The 17,584-nt window shown below is 35.1% G+C and overlaps 1 non-coding gene across 1 annotated transcript; it reads right to left on the reverse strand.

The window, feature by feature from the left end:
• Window positions 1-9,376: 9,376 nt before the first annotated feature.
• Window positions 9,377-9,539, reverse strand: LOC145504145 (U1 spliceosomal RNA). Its single transcript, XR_014052127.1, has one exon. It is a non-coding gene; the product is annotated as a U1 spliceosomal RNA (small nuclear RNA).
• Between the last annotated feature and the right edge of the window lie 8,045 nt (window positions 9,540-17,584).

The following is a 17,584-nucleotide window of genomic DNA, read 5'->3' on the forward strand; positions in this document are numbered from 1 at the left end:
TCTGTTCATTATTGCATATAGTAAGGTGCAGTTTAATTAAGCAATTAGATTGTAAACTGGGATAGGGTCAAAATACATGTTTTTGATGGATTTTCACTGATCAAGAAAAATATTGATAGTGTACAAAATATCTATATTAATAAAATGCTTTGTTCCTATAGCATTTAGTGTAATAATCAGGTTTTTTGGTAATAGCTTTTTTTCCTATAGCATGTAGTATAGTAATAAATTTAAGGAAATTAAATATTATGCTTTGAACTATACACCCATTTTATACCTCCTGACTTACCAAATGTTTTTGACAGGAAAGAACAAAATTAATAAACAATTTATAGCCTCAACATTTTTTATTTGAGTTCATTAAAGTGAAAGTGAAAGTTGCTCAGTCCTCTCTGACTCTTTGGGACCCCATGGACTATACAATCCACGGAATTCTACAGGCCAAAATACTGGAGTGGGTAGCCTTTCCCTTCTCCAGAGGATCTTCCCAAGCCAGGGATCAAACCCAGGTCTCCTGCATTGCAGGCAGATTCTTTACCAGCTGAGCCACAAGGGAAGCCCAAGAATATTGGATTGGGTAGCCTTTCCCTTCTCCAGAGGATTTTCCCAATCCAGGGATTGAATCCTGATTTCCTGCATTACAGGCAGATTCTTCACCAGCTGAGCTTCATTAAACATCCAATTAATTAATCTCAGGATGATTTTTTAAAAAACTCCTCTTTTTAAATAGATATGTTCAGTATGCCTATGAGTTGTCTCCAGATTACTAGCCAATGACTTCTCCGATAGTTCTCTGGCTTTTGTGTACACTTGATTCTACATGCTTGCAAAATGAGACCAAAATTGGAATTTCCCAATATTTATGTAAAGCTCAAGAATGAAAAAAATCTCTCCAAGGGATTCTGTAAACTACTTAATTTCTGACGTGTCTGCTGTGAAATGTAAAGACAATATCTAAGGAGCAGTGGTATTTTCATATAATACAGCAATCCTTGGTGGTAAGAATAGTAGGTTCTAGAGTAAAGCCTTAGGTTCAAATACTAACTCTGCTCCTTGTTGGGTATAGTTTGCAAGAAGAAAGATTAGAGCACCTATTAAGGAACAATTTTCTGATACCTCTATTTAATGTAAAAGGGAAGGAGTGCTTTGAGAAGCAATACGATTTCATCACTGAATGTGCGTGGTAAATGTCTGAGTGCTGCTGCTGCTGCTGCTAAGTCGCTTCAGTCGACTCTGTGCGACCCCATAGACGGCAGCCCACCAGGCTCTGCCGTCCCTGGGATTCTCCAGGCAAGAATACTGGAGTGGGTTGCCATTTCCTTCTCCAGTGCATGAAAGGGAAAAGTGAAAGTGAAGTTGCTCAGTCGTGTCCGACTCTTAGCGACCCCATGGACTGTAGCCTACCAGGCTCCTCCGTCCATGGGATTTTCCAGGCAAGAGTACTGGAGTGGGTAATTACATGTAAAAGATTTTGAAGCAAGGATGAAAGCATCAACACGTGAATGGTGCTGATTCCCTATGTTTCATGGGGGTCTTTTGATTATTACAGACAAAGATGTCACCCCATAATCATTTCTCTTTCCTCACCATTTTCATTTCACGAACCTGACCTTCTGCTATTCCAAACTATCAAGTTATTTTAAATAGATAGTAACTCTAAAGGTAGAGGGCAAGTGTGGGATAGTGAAAAGTTACTGCATTTTACATCATTTTTATGAAATATGGACTTTCACCATCACTGTCGAAAGAGAATTTAGCTATACTTAATTCTTGCTTTAATTATCTCTGTAGATTATGCTCCTCCACAAATTCTACAAGTTCAAGGATGCAGATAATTTGGAGACTATCCAGGAAGAAGCAGTGAAAATGATTAAGATGCTGGGAAATTGACTCTGTTATTAAGAGAGAAAGAATCAGATAGACTGATGGCAATGTGTTTTTTCAAGTAGAATTTAAATGTATCCATAAGGTACTTTTTCCTTGATATACTCTAAGGACTGGCACAGAAAAATGAGATTAAATTGATTCAAAATTGTGACTATACTCTAATTTTTAAAATCTAACATAAAAGTTGGACATCAGAAAAAAAATATGATATTTTGTTCATTTTAAAAAAGTATTCTTTCAAAAGCAAATATATCAATTACTTCTTGACAAAGACATTGGAGACAGTGAAAATGAACATTATAGGAATGCCTTCCAAGTGAAGAGCAATTAAATAGAAAAAATAAAACAAAAACAAACAAAAAAAAGCTTCCATTGAAATTATAGTTTAAGTCAATGACTATATTATTTAATGACTTAAAATAACCGTATAGAATGGGGTGCTCTAAGTTTTGAATCTGTGTTTACCTGAATGGACTTTTAATATATACATAGAGTTGTGAGTGAACAGTGAGAAATGGAACCAGAAGTCAAAACTCAGTAGGAATGACCACACTATTCCATGCACATACTGTTGATCTACACATGGTTTTACTTTTAAAGTAAATGTCCAATATTAAAAATTTGAAGATTTCACATCAAATTAGAGGTTTCTATCTTCTTTGAGGGAAAAAAAAATACTATAGGTTCAGTCATCATTTCAGTCACTCAGTCATGTCTGACTCTTTGCAACCCGATGGACTGCAGGACACCAGGCTTCTCTGTCCATCACCAACTCCCGGAGCCTACTCAAATTCATGTCCATTGTGTTGGTGATGCCATCCAACCATCTCATCCTCTGTCATCCCCTTCTCCTCCAGCCTTCAATCTTTCCCAGCACCAGGGTCTTTTCCAGTGAGTCAGTTCTTCACATCAGGTGGCCAAAGTATTGGAGTTTCAGCTTCAGCATCAGTTCTTCCAAAGAATATTCAGGACTGATTTTCTTTAGGAAAGACTGGTTGGATCTCCAAGGGACTCTCAAGAGTCTTCTCCAACACCACAGTTCAAAAACATCAATTTTTCGGCGCTCAGCTTTCTTTATACTCCAACTCTCACATCCATACATGACTACTGGAAAAAACCGTAGCTTTGACTAGAAGGACCTTTGTTGGCAAAGTAATGTCTCTGCTTTTTAATATGCTGTCAAGGTTTGTCATAGCTTTTCTTCCAAGGAGCAAGTGTCTTTTAATTTCAGGGCTGCAATCACCATCTGCAGTGATTTTGGAGCCCAAAATTCATCTTTACATGAAATGTTCCCTTGGTATCTCTAATTTTCTTGAAGAGATCTCTAGTCTTTCCCATTCTATTGTTTTCCTCTATGTCTTTGTTTTGATTACTGAGGAAGGCTTTCTTATCTCTCTCTGCTATTTCTTGGAACTCTGCATTTGAATGGGTATATCTTTTCTTTTCTTCTTTGCCTTTAGCTTCTCTTCTTCTCACAGTTATTTGTAAGGCCTCATCAGATAAACTTTTTGCATTTCTTTTTCTTGGGGATGGTGTTGATTACTGCCTCCAGCACAATGTCAGGAACCTCCATCCCTAGTTCTTCAGGCACTCTGTGTATCAGGTCTAATCTCTTGAATCTATTTGTCACTTCCACTATATAAGAGGATAAGAGGACAGTTGATCTGATTCTTCCCTCTCTTAAAAATTCTATAGGATAAGGGTGTCTGCAACCTCTATAGGATAAAAGGGTCTGCACCCTCACAGGGAAATGAGTAGGTGAAGTTGTATAATAGCATTTATTCCTTAGGACAAATCACATGTGTTTTTGTTCACCATGATTCCCATTTCCTATTATTGAATAGATTCCTAAAGTATATCAAAGTCTCATATGAGTTATCTATCATTCATCATGCTGGGGCAGTTATATTTCATTTATTTATCAGTTTGTCCTCTACTCATCTATTGAAATTCATGACATAGCATATTCTGTGCTTTCTCAAAGAATGTAAGAGAATTCAGCAACAATTTCATCTGTACTGGGTATAAGTTGAGACATTCTTGTCATTAGATATTTGCTTTTAGATACAAAAAGAAAATCCAAAAAGTCACTTGAAATATATTGGCATTTGAAGCATGCAGAGATTAAGGTATTACCATATTGCTGCAACCTGACAAATCATTATGAATTAATTATCAAATTGGCTTTTAGTCACTGGTCATTGGAAGTTCATACAGCAACTGGGATAAATCACGTTGTGTGCCTTCCCTCTTGTGTTTTCATTACTGAATTTCTCTAATTTCAGTTTACTAAATAAATTATGTTAGATAATCCAGAACAACAACAATAAAAATATGAAAACAAAAACACCCAAGTAAGTTCTGTTTTTATTTTCTTTACATTTCATCAGTGCTCATACTTGAATAATTGGAATGTGGTCATAATTTTCCATTTGCATTAAACATATTTTAAAAATCTATCATTCTTTCAACACTTAATTAACAAATACATAATAGACAATTATTGGACTGCATCATTTTCTAAGTACTGAGCATAAGCCTACGAGTAAACCACTCTGCCCTCATCCAATTTGCATTCAGGTGGGCAATACACACACAATAATCAAGACAGATAAACCAACTGTAAAATGCATTGTTGTTAAATGCTGAAGAGCAACAAAACAGGGAAGAGTGACATAAAAGCAAGAATTAAAATTTTACAGAGTTTGACCAGGAAATAAGCTAATTTTTAATATAAAACTAACACTTGAATCAAGGTCTTGTGGAATTGAATGAGTTAGTTTCACAAATAATATCTGCTGCTGCTGCTGCTAAGTCGCTTCAGTCGTGTCCGACTCTGTGCGACCCCATAGACGGCAGCCCACCAGGCTCCCCCATCCCTGGGATTCTCCAGGCAAGAACACTGGAGTGGGTTACCATTTCCTTCTCCAATGCATGAAAGTGAAAAGTGAAAGTGAAGTCATTCAAGTCGTGTCCGCCTCTTAGCGACCCCATGAACTGCAGCCTATCAGGATCCTCCATCCATGGGAGTTTCCAGGCAATAATACTGGAGTGGGTTGCCATTGCCTTCTCCCAAATAATATCTAATTATATACTTATTCAATATTGTTACATATAGTGTGTTTTGCCATTTTCTTTATAATTACTTACCAGATTGAACACTGTGATTTTTTTTCACCATATCAATATTTCTGGAATTCCATACTGCTGGAAAATATTGCAATACAAACTCACACAAACAAACAAATGAAAAAAACCAACACAATATATCTTTAAGCTTTGTGATGATAAAATGGGTAAATACATATGTAAAAGGTATTTACATGTTTGAGCTGCACATCTAAGATGTACTTTAAGTTAAATATATTTCATCTCAATTAAAAAAATAAAAATAACAGGACTAATAGTACTACTACTACTACTACTATATCTTCATTATTACCCTCACTGTTTGAAGCTTTATTATCTCTAAGGCCTGTATGAGAGATTTTCCATACATTATTTTATTTAGTAACTATTAAAAACTTTGGTAGAGGAACATATATGTGAAACAATTTGCTGAAAATAAATAATGTGCACTACTGGAGGTATACTAGTGAAAAATAATACAAGATGATTCTCTTCACAGATCTATAGTGAGTAAGACAGATATTAAAAGTTTCATTAGTAAGTGTTGTTTTGTTAATTAGCTACTATATTTCTTCTATGATTAGGACACATTTCCCTATGTTTTTCCCTTATCCCCAGGGTAAAAGGAAATAACCACCAATGGCAGTTATTCTCAAGCTTTTTAATCTGATGACACTTTAATATTCTTAAATTTATTCAGAACTCCAAGGAGCTTTTGTTTGTATGTATATACATTGACACTTACCACATAAGGATTAAAACAGATGTTTAAAATATCTACTTAGAACTTTATTTTAAAATAACACTGCAATCATCATATGCTAAAAAAAGAACTTATTTTAGTAAAAAAATAAAAAGCCAATATCTTCTAAAACAATAATTGCATTGTTTTCCATTTTTGTAACTTTCTTTGATGTGAAGTTTCTGGTTTCTTGTATCTGCTTCTGCACTGATCATGATTCAATATTTCACACTATGCAGCTTCTGGATAACTCCCTCTACACTCATAAAAGAAAGAGTGAAAAAACATCTTATTATTATTGAGAAAGTAGTTTTGACCTCATAGGGCTCCTGAAATGGCACCACACTATAAGATCTGCTGTCCTAAGGAACAAAAAAAATCCTCACATAACATGGGGAAGGAGAAAAGAAACTATGAGAATGGTAAATCTAACAATGGAGTCAAAAAGGAATTTATTTCCTGGGGATACTACTAGTAATATTAATAAAAATCTGGTGACTCAATCATTATGGGAAATCTGTTACTAATCACCTCCATCATCTAAGTTATATCAAATAAACATCTCAGAGACTTTTAATTTAAAATGAGGGATTTAAACTATATCCTCAAACTCCCTCTGCAACATGAATATTCTATCATTTTGCAAAATCAAGATATTCTTGGGGTTTCTTCCCACTGCCATCCTGAAGATTTTGCATAGCAGTGAGGGATAAATAAAGGAACAGGAATGTGTTTCAGAACATAATTGCCCTGCTCACACTTGAAATGCTGTTACTGAGAAGCTTCTAAGATGAGCACTGCTCCTTAGGGAGCACAGACCTTTAACAGAAGAGGGGTGAGCATATTTTGAGTTAATTATTGGTCTCCAGAATGATAGAATTTAAGCCAGTTAACAACCAGAAGTAGTTACTAAGCCCTTTAACCTGAAAGGATGCTAACATAGCAGAGGTTTCTCTGGCAAGTACAGTAAAGTAATGGTGCCTGGGATCAACCAGAGTATAATTTGAAGGTTCTGTGGTCATGGTCTCTCTTGATACATGTTTAAACACAGCTTGTACTCAGTTATAAACTGTGCTTGACACAGTTGCCGGTTTACCTGAAAATCTTATTCCTTTGAGATATAGTTTTGTAACCATTTAGTGTTCTGCCTACCACTTACTCCCATTTGGGCTCTGTCTGAATTGATGATGTCCAAGCATCAATTCAGCTTGATGCTTTGTAAATTATAAATGACAATGTAAGTGCATTTCTAATATCTGTTTATAAAATAAGCAGCATATTTCAATGATAATGGAACTTTTGTATGTATGTTTTTCTAAAATTCCTGTGGGGGTCCTTTTCCTAATTGTTTTATTTATAAAATATCAAGGATTCTTTAGCTAGTTTCTCAGATCACTGTTTTTTTTTCCGAAAAATAAAGTCTCAAGAATTTGGAATGACTCTAAGTATCATTATGTATTATATAATCCAGTATAATCCTACATTTAGTTGTCTTGAAAAATATAATCCAGTGAAAAAATATCCTTCTAAACCATCTGTCTGTCAATTGTTCTTGCAATAAAAATGGCAAAACTGTTTATAAGAAACATTTGAATATATACTTATTCTGTTAATAAACATAAAAAAACACACAATAAGACACAATGGAAAAGCAGAAAATAGCAAGAAGATAAATGAAAACTGAATTGTGCTAAATGTGTAGGCAAACTAATTTCAATAGTATCAAAAACTTTGCTAATTAAACTTATTTTGTAATTATAGTATGATGCATATAAGTCAAATTATCATGCTATATACCTTAAGCTTATACACTGCTCTATCTCAATTATATTTTTTAAAAATGAAAGGAAAACAAACAAAAAAAGCTCTACATGTCTGGTTCTCCATATTTTCAGTTTGTTTTATGACCCTAGCTGAGTCAAGCTATCTTCAATTTGTCAGATATTTACACAAATAGACTGAATATATTCATAATTCTTCCCCCCTTTGACTTTTTTGGCTATTGTGAATGAGAATTTTCCTTCATAATTTGTAAGTAATTATTATGGACATATAAGGAAGATAGATATTTAGAGAAAAATAAATTATTTTTATTTAGTTATGTCAGTAAACTATCAATTCTAATTTTTCATGCCTGTTTTAGTGCTTCGACATAAGCTATTATATAAATAAACAATAAGTGTTTTCCTAAACATAGTTACTTTTGTTGCTCGAATGATTTATTTTTCCACTTAGCATCTCCAAAACTATGTTAAATAAGAAGAGATTTATAGGAAATGTTTCATTAGAGGCTAATTTTATTTTTTCTCTCCAAAATTTGTTTTTTTAAAATTCAAGAAATGTAGCTATTCAGTTAAACATATCAAACTCCACAGAAGGTAATAGATGAATTGAATTCTCACTCTTTCCATTCCCCAGTCACTGACTTCTCTTTCATAGTCACCATTAAACTTTTTTTTTGTCTTTTAGCATATTTTTATCAGTTTTTTTTTTTTTCACTTCTTCAAATAGGAAAAAAACTGTTCAAATTTAGTCTAGTTCACTCTGATTGCTTTCTATCACTCCATGAATGTTCTAGAGGCAGCCAAACATGATGTTACCCAGAGGATCTCTGAACCCAGGCCACAGATTCGAGTCATTTTCTCCATACCCTGTCCAGAGATGATATCTCATCTGTAGTATTCCTCCCCACCTTAGTTGTATGGACAGTTAAATGAATTAGATGTGCGTGTGTGTGTTTGCGTTCAGTCGCTCAGTTGTGCCTGACTCTGCGATCCTATGGACTGTAGCCTGCCACGCTCCTGTGGGCATGGAATTTTCTAGGCAAGAATACTGGAGTGGGTAACCATTCCTTTCCCCAGGGGATCTTCCTGACTCAGGGATCAAACCCACATCTCTTTTGTCTCCTGCATTGGTAGACAGATTCATTACCACTAAATGGTACCACTAAATTGTAAATGGTACCACTAAAGGCTACCATGGGAGGCCCAAATGAATTACTTGTACCTTAAATATGAGACTTAAGTGAATTAATAGATATGTATAGAGATTGCCTGCCGTAGAGTAAGCACTCGAAGAGCTAGCTATATTTATCAATCTTCACAAATATTGCTGAAGTTCTATTTAATAAGTCTAGATCCCCATCTTATTCTCAATTAATTATTTCCACACACACATATAAACATCTTTCTACTGCCAAATAGGCAGCATCTTAGATTACTTTTCCTACCTGGACTACTCACATTCTAAATCATTTTTCCAGAAACAGAGTGTGTGTACTCACTAGAGGAGATATGCAGGATAAACCATTGAAGTTTCTAAAAAAAATTTTAAATTTTATGTTTACTTCATGTTTAAAAAGTTGGAAAATGAAGACCTTAATATCTGACAGAGAGTTGTGACTCTGCTGACCACAAACATCAGGAGAACTCCAATTAGGGAAGGAACATAAGGAAAAAGTGTCCTGAATGGAAGTCTCTTGCCACTAAAGGGGTTTAATAATGAGACTCATAGAGGAATGTATGCATGATCAAAAGGATGTACAGATTGTGTCAGCTATCTTTTAAGACCAAATGTTATTACAAAATTGAGGGATGGCTTTCAAACTTTCCCCATCACTGGGTGAAAGTGCAAACACAGTCTCCTGCTAACAGAAGAAATGCAGTTGTGTTTACCACATTTGTTAAAATTGCAGAGGTTAGCAATTCTGTAGTGCAAGGGATAAGCCTCACCAAGAGAATACCACCTTCTTGATGATGCTATCTCCCCTGCCAGCAAGTATCAAAGTAAATATTGACTGAAGAGGGTACTGATCCTACAAGTAGTAGAGAATAGAGGAGAGAAGACCAGACTGACCCTTCTACTCCTGACTCCTAATGAGTTCTACCCCAGCCTCATTATTGTTCTTGTTTGGCACTAAGTTGTGTCTGACTCTTTGAGGTCCCATGGACTGCAGCATGCCAGGCTTCTCTGTCCTTCACTATCTCCCAGAGTTTTCTAAAATTCATGTCTACTGAGTAGATCACGTTATCTAAACATCTTATCCTCTGTTTCCCCCTTCTTGTGCCTTTAATCTTTCCCAGTATCATGGTCTTTTCCAAAGATGGTCATCTGAATTAAATTGGCCCATTTCTGTCCATTTTAATTCACCAAGAAAAATAAATTTTAGTTCATTCTAGTTCAGAAAGAGAAAGAAATGCAAAAAGGAAAATGATTGGCTGAGGAGGCTTTACAAACAGCTGACCATTATATCTACTGTTGTGGGCAAGACTCCCTTTGAAGAATTGGAGCAGCCCTCATGGTCAACAAAAGAGTCCATAATGCCGTACCTCTGTGCAGCCTCAAAAATGATCTCAGTTCATTTACAAGACAAATCATTCAACATCACAGTAATCTAAGTCTATGTCCCAATCATTTACTCTGAAAAAGATGAAGTTGACTGATTCTATGAAGACCTACAACACCAAAAATGATGTCCTTTTCATTATAGGAGACTGGAATGCAAAAGTAAGAAGTCAAGAGATACCCAGAATAATAGGCAAGTTAGACCTTGGAGTACAAAATGAGATGGGGAAAAGGCTGATCGTTTTGTCAGGAGAATATGCTAATCATAGCAAACACCCTTTTCCAACAATCCAAGTGATTACTGTACACATGGACATCACTAGCAGGTCAATACTGAAATCAGATTGATTATGATCTTTGCAGCTGAAGAAACAGAGATCTATCCCATGTCTCTCTTTAGTTTATTTATTTATATCACTAAAAGCTTCTTTCACACCATCACAGAAATTTTCCAAACAAATTTTTAAATAAAATTTTGCATTATAGGTAAAAAAGAATATAAAATAAATGTGTAGAAGTAGTGTCAACTTATTAAAAAAAAAAAAAAAAGCACAAAGTTAGAGTTGAGAGTCCAGCTTTATTTAAGGCAAAATGAAGACTGCAGCCCAGGAGACAACACCTCAGATAGCTCTGAGAAACTGCTCTGAAGAGGCAGGGGGGAAGGTCAGCATATATGTGATTTTCATGAAGGAAGAATAAATGCAATCAAGCACATATTTTCCCAGAAGGTTTCTGCTAGTCACGAGAAACAGTTGTCACCATAAAAGATTTTAGTGCTTTTAGATATGATGAGATATAAGAGGTATAAGAACTGGGCTCGTAAAGTTAGCTCCTGAAAATATCTATCTGAAGTCCTGTCCTGCCAATTTCTCCCTGAGCACAGAGAGCTTCTTTCTGTTCTCCACCCTGAACTCGTTTCAGACTGTATTGAAGGTCAGTAACTGCCACAGCACATGAATTAATTCTTGTAGAGGAATACGGGAGGTACCAATTTGTAGTTGACAGTAGTACCACTGAAGTCTTATTTTCATTTAGATCTATAGTCCTTTATGGGCTATCATTTTCAGTAATGACAGATAATAAAGTCACATAGAGAAATTAATTTAACTTAAAACCACACATAGGAGCTATTGCATCACAAAGCATCCAATCAATATTTTCAAATTACAAAATACATGTAATCAAATTTCTCCCACTAAAATTATTGAAGAGTATTATGCCAATGGGCTTCCCTGGTGGCTCAGTGGTAAAGAGTTCATCTGCTAGTGCAGGAGACATGGGCTCAATCCCTGGGTCAGAAAGATCCCTTGGAGGAGGAAATGGCCACCCATTCCTCCTGGGAAATCTCATGGACAGAGGAGCCTGGTGGGTTACAGTCCATTGGGTTGCAAAAGAGTCAGATAGGACTTAGTGATTAAATAAACAAACAACTACAACAACAACAACGAAAACCAATTATACCATTAGTCAGTATAATAGATATTTTTAAAACTTTGTTTAGTTCTTGTAGTCACATATTGTTCATGTTTGATAACATAAATAACATCACAATTAAGTCATATATATATATAATTGTAAATAAATACACCAACAAGAAAGACAGATAGTCACTTTTTAGAAATGGAATGATCAAAAAGTTTGAAAAGAGTGTTCTAAACGTATTTACACTACCTGGAAAACTGCATTTCTATACATTAAATGATATGGATTCTCATTCCCTTTACCTATAGTAAAATCTAATATTTCTAAGAGCTACATCTCAAAAGGAAAACTTCCAACTCAGCACCTCCTTGGTCATTCCCTGCCAAATTTCTTTCAGAAAATGGAGTATCTAATGAACAGATGACAGCAGAAGGAAGAGGGGGCACCAACCTTCCACCTGGCTCACACATAAACAACTGTTTCATTTTCTAAAGCTATAGAACCCTGGTTTCTAAGTCTGCAAATGGAAAAAGTGATTTACAGTATCCTTGCAGTATGGTGATAGTTTCAAGAGCAGATTTCTGGGCAGCTTCTGAGATAAAACACATATTTGTTTTGTTTTTCTCTTTTTGAACCAGGTGCCTTTATTAGAGCATCATTCCAATGTTTCAAATTAAGTTGATTATCAGCTTTATAGTTTAGCGTTGAGAGCATTTGTGTTTTTGTTGCAGTTATTGTCATGTCTTCAATAGAATTTTAGTAATAAAAAGAGAGAATACACAATTGGAGGAAGATAAAGGAAGAGAGCCCTGGGAATATATATTAGTGCTTTATTGTTCCTTGTAAACATTTTCAGTATGTTTTTGCAAACTTAATTGTTCAAAGATATTTTCTTGAAGAAGTTTTCCCATATGAGATAATCCTAACTGCATTAAACTAATTAAAAAGTTGTCCCAAACTGATTCATCTCAGTTAAGATTTAGAACATAAATGACAAATTTTCCAGTGTAGACCTTTTTCTTTTAACTTCAGAAGTCACCAACGGTAGGGAAAACAATCACATCAGAAAAATCAAGATTTTACATAACACAATTCACCTTTTTAAAAACTCCATCTTAACTGCTTTAAGAGTTAATAAATATGAAATATTTATATTTCAATGAGCATTTCTCTCTTCATCCCCTTTTATCTTTAATTTGGTCCTGCAGGGTGAAAACTGATTTGAGCTATGTTACTGATCTCTGAACTTCATAGAAGACTGATATTGCATAATCTCAACCAGAAATCTGCTCCAAAAAAAAAAAAAAAAGAAAGAAATATATCACAGGAGAAAAATCCAAATATCAGACCCAAGTTGGTAATTTAATTAAAATTTGAGTTTTTCAGACATCTGAAACAGAATGGCCTGAACTATTTATCCGTCATTTGCAGGTCCATCCTTAAGCAAAATAAGAAGTTTGTCTTAGGAAGCTTTTAATTTCCCCTTTTAATGTTTTTTTTCTTTTTTTCATCCAAGTATCCATTCCTTTGCAGACCCCTTTTTAATATAGGTTTTCTCAAGGAGACACTAATTAGCACCCAGTTCCTCTTGAGAACATCAAATTAGAATTAATTTGGCATATATTTGGAACCCAATGTCACAATGTATTACTTTATTGATGCTATAAAATTTTAATAGGAAATGGGATTAAAACTCCCAAAGATTAACAATACCCTTAAAGTTGCAGTGCTTAAAACTGCCAGATACAGAGGTACAACCTTAAATCTTCTTTCTCAAATTCTAGAATATATTGTTATGTTATTTCTCCACAAAAGTATTTTAGGAGAATATTTCAAAGTTGCAAGCTCTTTTTCATTTGCCCTCAAATCATATACAGCAACTGACAAAATGTGAACACTCTAAAGTCTACCTACTCAGGTGTAAATCCGAGCCCTGACACTTGCTAGTTACATGAATTTGGGCAAATTGTATTTAAATTCTCTGTACCTCCACAGGCCAACCAAGAAAATTTATGCAGAGAACACAGTATCCGTCCTGGAGAAGGAAATGGAAACCCACTGCAGTATTCTTCTCTGGAGAATTCCATGGACAAAAGAGCCTGGCAGGCTACAGTCCATGGGGTCACAAAGAGTTGGACATGACTGAGTGACTATCACTCACTCATAGTATCTGTTCAAAAATTTACTAAGAGAATTGTAAAGTAATGTATGTAAAACATTTAACACAATACCAGCCACATAAAAAATGCTCAACAAATCATGAGCTTTAGAGATCTATTAGAGCTAAAAAAACATTTTTTAACTGCTGTATCCCCAGACCTTCACCCAGTCTAGTCACTGGAACAAATGAGAAACTCAATAGCTATTTGTAGAATGAATGAATGAATGAATGCAATGTCTTGTCCAAATGAGCTGTTTGTTGAAAACAGTAATAAAATTACATGGGATTTTGATTGATTCCTTGTAATGAATCTCTTCCAGATGCTTGAAACATATGGCTGTTCAATAAATATAATTTAAAGTGCTGAAGCTTATGAAGCCATGAAGAGTCAATAGCCTTTCAGCATGGGTATTCCATTATTAAATCCTGTTACTTTCTCTTTCACCAAGATGTATGTTAGAAAAAAATGTAATATTTTTGAAAATTTTATTGAATTTTACACATTATAACTTCATGAAATAAAACTGGTATGTCTAAAGTCTATGAATAATTTTTATGATGCTGGTTAATGGTGGTTTAAGAAGACATGCATTTTAGCATCACTTGAGTGTAATGTATACAAGTATAGTGTCTTGGCAAGTCAGATAATAATGTTAAGTGGTATTAAAGATTATATGTTTCATAAACCCCTTTGTTTAATGTTTACTTTTATTGTCTCCCCTGGTGGCCCAGACGGTAATGAATCTGCTTGCAATTCAGGAGATCATGTTCGATCCCTGGGTTGGGAAGATCCCAGTCATCCCAAGTAGATTTTGCATAATATTTACTTTTATTATTCAAAATTTATTTGGGATGAACTGGATGCATGCCAGCCTGTCACTAAGAATAAACTCATTTTCTCCAAGCTTATGACATAATTTCTTCATTACATACAAAAATGACTTCATTTGGCAACTGGCCTAACTATCTAAGAAATTCCAAATAGATGACAATAATAATATTAACATTTTTGACAAGCAAAAGTTATCAAATGATACACCTCTAAAACAGCTTAAATCATAAACCTAGTTAGATGAACTACTAGTATCTACTTACTTTTAGTAGGAAATTACATGACTTGAGTACCCTTGGTGAGCAATTGAGAATATCTGCTGTTAAAAAAAAAAAACCACACTAGACTATAATTAGCATGGGTAAATCTTACGACATAAATTTTTGGGCTCCCAATCATCCATAATTATTTCTGAAGATGACGTTGTCCACAGATGTTGCTTGGATTTAATTCTACACTGAATCATATTGGTCAGTCATTTCTTACTGATTAGCCTCCTGAATTTGTACAAGAATAAGCCTGCCTCTCCTTGCTTTCTATTTACCACTAAGTTACATGACTGTTCTGTTAATCAGAAGCCTTGCATAACTGCACTCTAGATTTTGACAAAGAGCATAATCTGCAATTTCAGCCACCCACATCTTGGAAAGCTTCAGGAAAGACAGACAATGTTAAAGAAGGTTGCTCAAAATAAAGGATGTACATTCTTTTATCTATATATTTCAAATTTTATCTTTAGGGAGAGTTAGGCTAAGGATATTGCAAATCTGCACTAAGATATCTGACCTGTTGTTGTTAAGTTGCTTTTTCAGTTTATGTTTAAGAGTGAGGAACATTATAAAGGACAACTTTGCTATGGCTCACTATGCTGTTAACGTATCAAGTTTCTGGGGCAAAAAGAAATTTAAAAATTAAATAATATATTTCATTATATACTTTATGTAAGTATATAAATACTTAAAATCATATATATATATATATATATATATATACATATATATATATATATATATATATTCACTCAGTCATGTCTGGCTCTTTGTGACACCATGGACTGTAGCACGCCAGGCTCCTCTGTCCTCTACTATGGCCCGGAGTTTGCTCAAATTCATGTCCATTGAGTTGGTGATATTATCTAACCATCTCATCTTCTGCTGCCCACTTCTCCTTTTGCCTTCAATCTTTCCCAGTGTCAAGGTCTTTTACCTACTAATTATTTTAAAAAACCCAAATATCTAAACCAGCATTTGACTTGCTTTTGACACACAACTGATTATGGCCCTAAGTCTTAAAACCAGGATGTCTAAAATTAATCATGATTTTTCCCCTCTAAATCTGTTTATCCTTCTAGGTACCCTAAGTAAAATATCCTAAGCCCCAAACTAGAAAATCATCCTAAACCAGCAGTCACTTCATTGCCCATATTCAACTAACTACCTAGTCCTCATACCTGCATTTTCTAAACATTTCCCAAATCTACCATCTCTACATTCACCTAACTGCTACAGCTCAAGGCAGAAGCATTTCTCTCTACCATTATGATAACATCCCCTAAACAGTCTCCTGGTCTCCACTAAAGCTTCTTCTCAATCCATTCTACAGTCTGCAGAATAATGTGATTTCTTCATGTAAAATGAATGAAGGCCTTGTGCTGGATGACAACATGAGCAGGCCAAAAAAGTGACCCCAAGCCACTAGTAGAATGCACTGAGCAACAGAGAATGATAAAAGAGAATGCTGAAGAGTTTGGACCAGATCAAATAACGCAGGGCTTTATAGTTAAGGACTTAAGTATTTATTCTCAGAAAGGATTGTATTAACAAATTTTAACTAAGTAAACAACATGACTATTTCTAAAATATATTCAGCTAACAGTGGAGTCCACTTTGTAGCAGTACCCTACAAAGAAAAGTATGAAGCTGTATATTAGAAGGAAAGAAAAAAAAAGCCTATTTAGACAATCTTATCCTTTTAAACTGAATATTCATTGGAAGGACTAATGCTAAAGATGAAACTCCAGTACTTTGGCCACCTGATGCAAAGAACTGACTCATTGGAAAAGACCCTGATGCTGGGAAAGATTGAAGGCAGGAGGAGAAGGGGACAACAGAAGATGAAATGGTTGGATGGCATCACTGACCCAATGGACATGAGTTTGAGTAAGCTCCAGGAGTTGGTGATGTACAGGGAAGCCTGGCGTGCTGCAGTCTGTGGGGTCGAAAAGAATCGGACTCAACTGAGCAATTGAACTGACTGACTGACTGATACTTTTACAAATAATGAATCAAAACACATATACTGAGATGTTGTTCAAAAATAACTTTCTGTCAAAGAAGTGATGACCCAAAAATTGTGAAGATATTTGTGTAGATAGATGGAGACCATTTAGATTGCTTTTCATTAAATAAATGAAGAGTTTATGGTATCTCATATTATGGTGGTGATGGCTAAGACAGAGTCAAATGGATTAATAAAAGAGATATTCGTAAAGAAGAGTCACTTCCTTATTATGATCTAAGTTAAAATGGATTGTGTTGTTGTTCAGTTGCTAAGTCATGTCTGACTCTTTACAACCTCATTGACTGTAGCACGCAACCATTCCCTGTCCTTCAATATTTCCCAGAGTTTGCTCAAATTCATATCCCTTGAGTCGGTGATACCATCCAACCATCTCATCTTCTGTCACCCCCTTTTCCTCCTGCCCTCAATCTTTCTCAGCATCAGAGTCTTTTCCAGTGAGTTGGTTCTTTGCATCAGGTGGTCAAATTATTGGAGCTTCATCGTCAGAAGTAGTCCTTCCAATGAATATTCAGGGTGGCTTTCATTTAGGATTCACTAGTTTGCTCTCCTAGATGTCCAAGGGACTCTCAAGAGTTTTCTTCAGCAGCACAATTTGAAAGCATCAATTCTTTGGTGCTCAGCCTTCTTTATGGTCCAACTCTCACATCCCTACATGACTAGTCGAAAAACCATAGCTTTAATTATATGTACCTTTGTCATCAAAGTGATGTCTGTACTTTTTACTATGCTGTCTAGGTTTGTCATAGATTTTATTCTAAGGAGTAAG

The sequence above is a fragment of the Giraffa tippelskirchi genome, chromosome 4 (assembly GCF_054371585.1).
Source record: "Giraffa tippelskirchi isolate mGirTip1 chromosome 4, T2T-mGirTip1v1.2.pri, whole genome shotgun sequence".
Taxonomy (NCBI): Eukaryota; Metazoa; Chordata; class Mammalia; order Artiodactyla; family Giraffidae; genus Giraffa; species Giraffa tippelskirchi.